The following is a 7,742-nucleotide window of genomic DNA, read 5'->3' as shown; positions in this document are numbered from 1 at the left end:
ATGTCAAAACAAATACTCATCTATATATATCTCGATTAGAAGATAATGATTCAGTTAATGATAAATTAAAATTTTTAATTATCTTTCTGCTTGGACCAAAGACTTTTTGAATCATTATCCTGTGAGATCACATAGAATTTCGCTCCTCTTATTAATTAGGAGTGATGGATCCTTTATTGACCACTCACAATCTTCATGTACACTTCACCATATCTAAAATACTCCACACAAGGATCAGAGAGTCAAGTTAGGAATAAACCAAAATATGGATTCATGTACACAAGGTACCATGATGATCTCAAGTCTAAGGATCACTTACACAACTTCCACTAGAGAATAACCAACTGACATGCAAATAAGGCTCCATCAGATATTCTCTCATAGGTTAATTCAGTGAACTCATTCTCTAATGAGCACCCACATCTTTGTATTAGTATCATACATAAGTGATTGTGAGATCAACCATCCTCTCCATCAAGCATATATAGGATATGCCAGTCTTTTCGATATCATTGATCTCTGACTCAATGAACCAACACTAAAATATTTTAGATCAAACTATCAAGATTTAGGTCTCACTGGCATGATCTCATCATGGCCTAAAATCATTATCCTAATCTATAGGGTTCATTATAATCTTAAACAAGTATAAATGCAGCATACAATAAATCAAAGATGCCTAACTTTATTAATAAATAATATCAAATACATGAGTTTGAAAGATAAAATATAAAAAAATATTTCATCATATCACATATATGATTAGCTTGTAAAGCATTATTCTTTTAATCTCCACTTGCACTAAAGCCAATTGCCCCTATACTTGATGCTCATATAATTTAGGTGGCGGTCAAACTACTATAATGACAAGACCTTAGTGAATGGGTCTGTTATATTATTTTGATGTCAACTCATTCAACGATCATATCACATCTTTCGACTATCTTTGAACGAGACGAACTGCCTTAAGATGTGCTTGAATTTATAATGAGATCTTGATTCTTTAGCTTGAGCAACTGCACCAATATTGTCACAATAAAGAGGCACTAGTTGTTCAATTTCAGAAACTATACCAACTCTAAGATAAACTTCTTCATCTAGACGGCCTCCTTAGCAGCCTCACTAGCAACTATATACTCGACATCGATGACTGAGTCAGCAACAGTTTGCAGTTTAGAATTTTTTCAATTCACTACGCCACTATACAAGGTGAACACATATCCATATATGGATTTGCTATCATCTGGATCAGATTGAAAATTGAAATCAGTAAAGCCTTCCAATTTCAAATCAGATCTACCATATATAAGAAAAACATCTCTAGTCCTTCTCAAGTACTTGAAATATTTTTCATAGCTTTTCAATAATCCTCTCTTGGATCTACTTGAAATCTACTTATAATGTCCAAAGCATACGTCATATCAAGCTTGGTATACGGCACAGCATACATAATCGATCCTACAGCCAAAGCATAAGGAATATAACTCATTCTATTTCTTTCTTTAGATATCTTAGGAGATATCTTCTTAGAGAGTTGTATGCCATGACTCATGGGTAAGTAACCTTTTTTACTTTCCTCCATATTGAACCTCTTCAACACAAGATCTATGTATGTAGACTAAGATAAATCAAGCATCCTTTTCGATCTATCCTTATAGATCTTTATACTAAGCATATAAGATGCTTCACCCAAGTATTTCATGAAAAACTTTTGAGATAGCCATATTTTGATCGATTGCAACATAGGGATGTCATTTTCAATGAGCAGTATGTCATCCACATATAAGATCAAGAAGACAATGGCACTCCCACTAGTCTTCTTATATACACATGGTTCATTCATATTTTTGATAAAGTTAAATAATTTGATTATTTCATCAGAATAGATGTTCTAACTCTTCGATGCCTGCTTTAATCCATAGATAATTTTTTTAGCTTACATACTTGATTTATCCTCTCACTAGAGACAAATCTCTTTGGCTAAGTGATATAGATTTTTTTCTCAAGATTTTCATTAAGAAAAGTAGTCTTGACATCCATCTGCCAGATCTCATAATCATAATATACAGCTATAGCAAGCATAATCCGAATAGACTTAAGCATGACTACAAACAAAAAGATTTCTTCATAGTTAACACCTTGCCTTTGTTTGAAATCTTTTGCCACTAGCCTAGCTTTATAGGTCTCTACCTAACCATCTGCTCCAATCTTCCTTTTGAAAATCATTTGCAGTCTATTGGGGTCACAGCCTCAAGCGCATCAATGAAAGTCCAAACTTGATTGACATACATGAAGTCTATTTCGAATTTCATGGCTTCAAGCCATCTGTCAGAGTCACCACTTATAACTACTTCCGAATAGATCGTGGGATCATCATTCCAATGATGTATAATGAGTTTTCATTCTCAATGATAAATCCAAACCTAAGTGGTACACTATGCACTCTATCTGATCTTCAGAGAGGAGGTGTGTGTTGTGGCTGTACCTCAATAATAGGTACATCAGATTGAGGATCAACTTGTAAACTCTCCATATGTTGCTTCTAGATAGACTGTAGATCTTGAACTTTCTCTAGTTCAACTATCCTCCCACTACTCTCTTCTTAGATAAATTTTCTCTAAGAAAGTGGCATACCTACTAACAAACATCTTTTATCGAGTAGGATGGTAGAAGTAGTATCCTATACTCTCCTTAGGATAACCTACAAACCTGTATTTATCCGACCTAGCACTTAACTTATGTCCTTCAATATTTCTGACATAAGCAAGATTGCTCTAAATTTTAAGATACTTAAGATTAGGCTTCTTATCTCTCCATATCTCATATGGAGTACTAGAGACATATTTACTAGGTATCCTGTTTAAAACATGTGCGGTGGTCTCTAGGGCATGACCCCAGAAAGATATCGAAAGATCTGTGAGCACATCATGAACTGCACCATATCTAATAAGATGCGATTCTTCCTTTCCATAATATCATTTAATTATAGAGTATAGGAAGGAGTCCATTAAAAGAGAATTTTATTTTCTTTTAAATGATCAAGAAACTCACTAGTTAAGTATTCGCCTCTTCGATCAATCGAAGAGCCTTGATACTCTTATTAGTTTGTTTCTCAACCATTCTTTGGTACTCTTTAAATTTATCAAAAAATTTAGATTTGTATTTCATTAAATACACATATCCAAACCTAGATAAATCATTAGTAAATATGGTGAAGTAGAAGTATCCATCTCTGGCTTGAGTCAACACTGGACCACAAACATCAGTATGTACTAGGCCCAAAATGTCACTCATCCTATCTCCATGTCCAGTAAAGGGAGTCTTGATCATCTTATCTATGAGACAAGATTCATAAATTCTATATGATTCAAAATCATAAGAATCAAAGAACTTTTCTTTGTATGACTTGTTAATCCTTAACTCATTGATATGACCAAGTCGGCAGCGCTAGAATATATGACATTCACATCTTTTCTCTTTTTTTTTTATTTGATTAATATGAAGAATATTATCATTAAGTGACAAGAATAAAAGATCATTATCAATAAAAAATTTTTATAATATTCATTAGAAAAATAAATAGAGCAACTATTACCCTTTCCTTTATTTCAAAATCTTATTTCAGTAATATAGGTAGAGAAATAATATTTCTAACAATGTTAGAGACGTAATAACAATCTTCAATTTCAAAATTTTGCCTGAAGGTAACTTCAATAGCTTGATTCCTATGGCTTCAACCTGGATGGACTCTCTACTAGCATCGAACAGCATGAAGTCACTTCATTCAGACTCCTTATGTCTGCAGATCCTACAATGATTTACAAAGGTATGAACCACAGACGGTATTCAATACCCAAGAATCTGAAGTTAAAATACTTAATGATAAGTTTGTTTGTATCATATATAAATCTTTAGCAACATTTGCTTCCTTATGCTTCGAACTTACAAGGTAGTCCTTGCAATTTCTCTTCCAGTGCCCTTTTTGCCACACTGATAATAGTACCCTTAATGGAGACTTTCTTCGCCTTTTTCTTGAAGATGCTAGCCTTAGGGTTCAATTTTTTCTTAGAACATTTCTTGCCTTTCTTCTTGGAGATCTTATTTATAAGAAGAACTGGAGCCTTTTCACCTTAAAATATCTCTTTGCTGTCTTCAACATATTGAGCAGCTCAGACAGACTGGTGTTCAGTTTGTTCATATGATAGTTTATGACAAACTATGAGAAGAAATCAAGGAGTGACTACAGGATTAGATCCTGACTAAGTTCACCATCCATTGCAAAATCCAACTATCCCAGACGAGTGATCAGATCAATCATCTTCAGGATATGAGTCTGTACGGATGTACCTTTACTCATTCTAGCATGGAACAACTGCTTAGATATCTCAAATCTAGCAGTCCGATTTTGTTCTCCATATAAGTTCTTTAGATCAAAGAGTATGGAAGGAACATCCATGCCTTCATATTGCCTCTGAAGCTCATTGCTTATAGAGCAAGCATGACATATTTGACAATTACACTATCATATTGTCACATTTTATATGTGGTCCTTTCCTCCTCAGTGGCATCTTCACCAATCATATCGAGTGTAGGGGTATCCAGAATATAGAAGACTTTCTCCTGTATGAGAATAATTCTCAGATTTCTCAATCAGTCCACATAATTGGATCCGATCAACTTATTGGCATCAAGTAAGCCATGCAGTAAAAGTGAGGATGCCATTATATGATTAATCTACAATAATAAGGAATCAATATAAGCGGACAACCCATGATGATATGCACAACTAGATTAAGTCTTTTATCTAATTGTTACTCCGACTATTTTATCGAATACCATAGCCCTCTTTTATGATAAATAAGAAATCCTATTGATTTTCTTAGTGAGGTTGAAATCCTAATTTCTCACAAAAAGTCTTGTGGTTGTACAATAAATCTTCATGAGTTCAAAGGTAGGAAACTCCTTTTCAATTACTTCTCATGCAACTCTCAATATTTTTCTGCCTCTAAAATATTTATAGCCTTATGGTTGCACAACAAACTATAATGTTTTAGTTAAGTTAGACCTTAATTTGTATACAGTCATATCTGAATGATGCTGTTCTTGTGGTTGCACAACAAAACAACATATCCAAAATGCTGTAAGCATCAAATAAATACTAAGACAACCCCACATTAATTTTATAGTAAGCCTTATGGGTGCACAACAAACTCACTATAGTTCTTGACATGATATTGACTTAGCATGGAGGAAGGCACATGTAGTGTCTATATTACTAAGCAATCCAAATACAAAACTCAATAGACTAGATTGGCCAGGTAAGTAAATAAGAGGCTCCTCAATGCTTTCCTTAGACACCAACAACTTAGTCAGGTAAGAAAATGAACCTAATTAAATAACCATCTTTAAACTTTCCTAGACACCACTTGATCAATGAATCCAACATTCGGTTAGCAAGTGAATTCTGACACTACAACTTAATATAATTTTAATGAGAATTTTAAACTGGTCTCTAACACATCCTAATACTTACATCATATGTAATATATATATAAAAAGAATAAAATATTTTCATGTATCATATCATGTTATATAACATGCTATTCAAGTTGTAATATCATTCATATAACTATACCAAAAATTATGATTACTAAAATCATGCAAGGGTGTACTTTGCTTCAACACTTGAGCCAATACTATTTGACTATGATTTGGACTCAACCCTTTGATCCAATTCACATGTCAAATTTGACTTGAATCAATAAATTGAATCAATATCAAACCTAATCATATTAGGCTTGACCAAGTCAATAATAGGCTAGAAACAATACATCCTAATAAAATCGATTCAAACATCAATCTATCATAAATCATAAAATTTTAAATTATGATAAATTTAAAATTTAACAACTAAAATTTAGAGTCATACATGAATCATGGTTAAAAAATAAATTTTGATTTTAAGATCGATGCAAAAAATCGATGGAACATTTCAACATCATATGAATCAGATCACATCTATACTACAACAATAGCATCTGTTTGATTGAATCTAACAAGGGTGGCTCTAATATCATTATTGGGTTTCGATCACATAGCAGAATATGGATTTAAAAAATTTTAATATGCATAAAAAGAGTTTTAATAATTAAAAAAATACTAGAATCAAACCTAGAATCATATTGTAGACTCCAATCAAACCATTCAACATGCAATAGGATAGAAATTATGCTTTCTAAAGAAGATGATTAGATGGCAAAATGATCTCCATAAAGCTTCAAAGTAGAAGCCTCTAACATGATCCACACAGAAGATGATCAAGGTTCTTCCCAATTGAAATAGTGCTGCAGCCTTTCTTCACAAGAATGCTACTAAGTCCTTCTCTAAGAATGAATCGCACCACTACATATTTACCTTTGATTCCTCCATTAGAACCACATCAAGAACCCTTCTCAAGAGATTTATTATCTAGAAATTGATTTTATACTCCAATACATGAAAAAACCAAACCCTAGGTCAAGCAGCTTTCACTTGCTTTTTTTCCTCTTCTTCTCTCTCTTTCTATTTTTTCCTCTCTTCTTTTCCTTAATTTTTTTCAAAATTTTTTTGCTTAATACTTACTTATCCTATGCCCAAATGCCAAGATATCTGCTTCAAAATCCATAGGGGTGTCCCATATAAATAGGAAATGAAGAGATGCATGGGTCTCCCAAAGGACACCAACTCTTGGTGCTCCACCTTCTCACATGGGGGAATGAATCCTCATGCAAGAATAAATAGTGTGGAGAAGTTTCAAGTATAGAAAACTCTTCCTCTTCCATACCCATAAATATCATATATTAATGATGTGTGAAAGAAATAAATAGTGGGAAACAAAGAGATGTATTAAAAGAAAGACTCTTCTTTTACCACATCCATAAATTTTGGCATTGAATTCAGATGGATGGCATGAAGAACCTCTTTCACCCGTGAAACACTTCATGTAAAGGTAAAAAACTAATTAAATATGGATCTAATCTAATTAGGTTCAAAGCAATCGATTAAGTCTAGCTCAAACACTTTGAACTAACCAAACTGGAAACTTGGGTTAACACAATGTGTTAGTATATCAAATTAACTCTTAGAACTTACAATAAGTTTCAATAAAATTAAATCAAGATCAAATTTGAAGTGTGTGACTCATTGGTTCCAAATCTAGCCAGCAATGGATCTAGGCTCTTGACCTAACCTTAATTCGATTAGATTAGGTCAGCCCAATTGCACAATTAATCAAAACTTCTTTTGATTAATTTTTGAATTAAACTTCTTTAATTTTTATGAGTCTACAAGTCAGATTGATATCTAGCAACATGCCATGACTATCTGAAAGAAACAAATTTAGTAGAAATATCAAAATTATCCTTCAGTGGTAAGTTATCATACAATTCAATCCTTCAGTCATACAACATCCTGGATGAGCAATGGGTATGGAATCATGTCAAAATTAAATGCTCATCTATATGTATCTCAATCAGAAGATTATGATTCAGTTAATGATAAATTAAATTTTTTTTTTAATTATCATCTTGCTTTGGCCAAAGACTTTTCGAATCATTGTCCTGTAAGATCACATAGGATGTTTGCTCTCCTTATTAGGAGTAACCGATCCTTTATTGACCACTCATAATTTTTATATACACTTCACCATATCCAGAACACCCCATACAAAGATCAGAGAATCAAGCTAGAGAATGAACCAAAAT

Source organism: Elaeis guineensis, chromosome 11, assembly GCF_000442705.2.
Source record: "Elaeis guineensis isolate ETL-2024a chromosome 11, EG11, whole genome shotgun sequence".
NCBI lineage: Eukaryota > Viridiplantae > Streptophyta > Magnoliopsida > Arecales > Arecaceae > Elaeis > Elaeis guineensis.
This window is presented reverse-complemented; position numbering follows the sequence as displayed.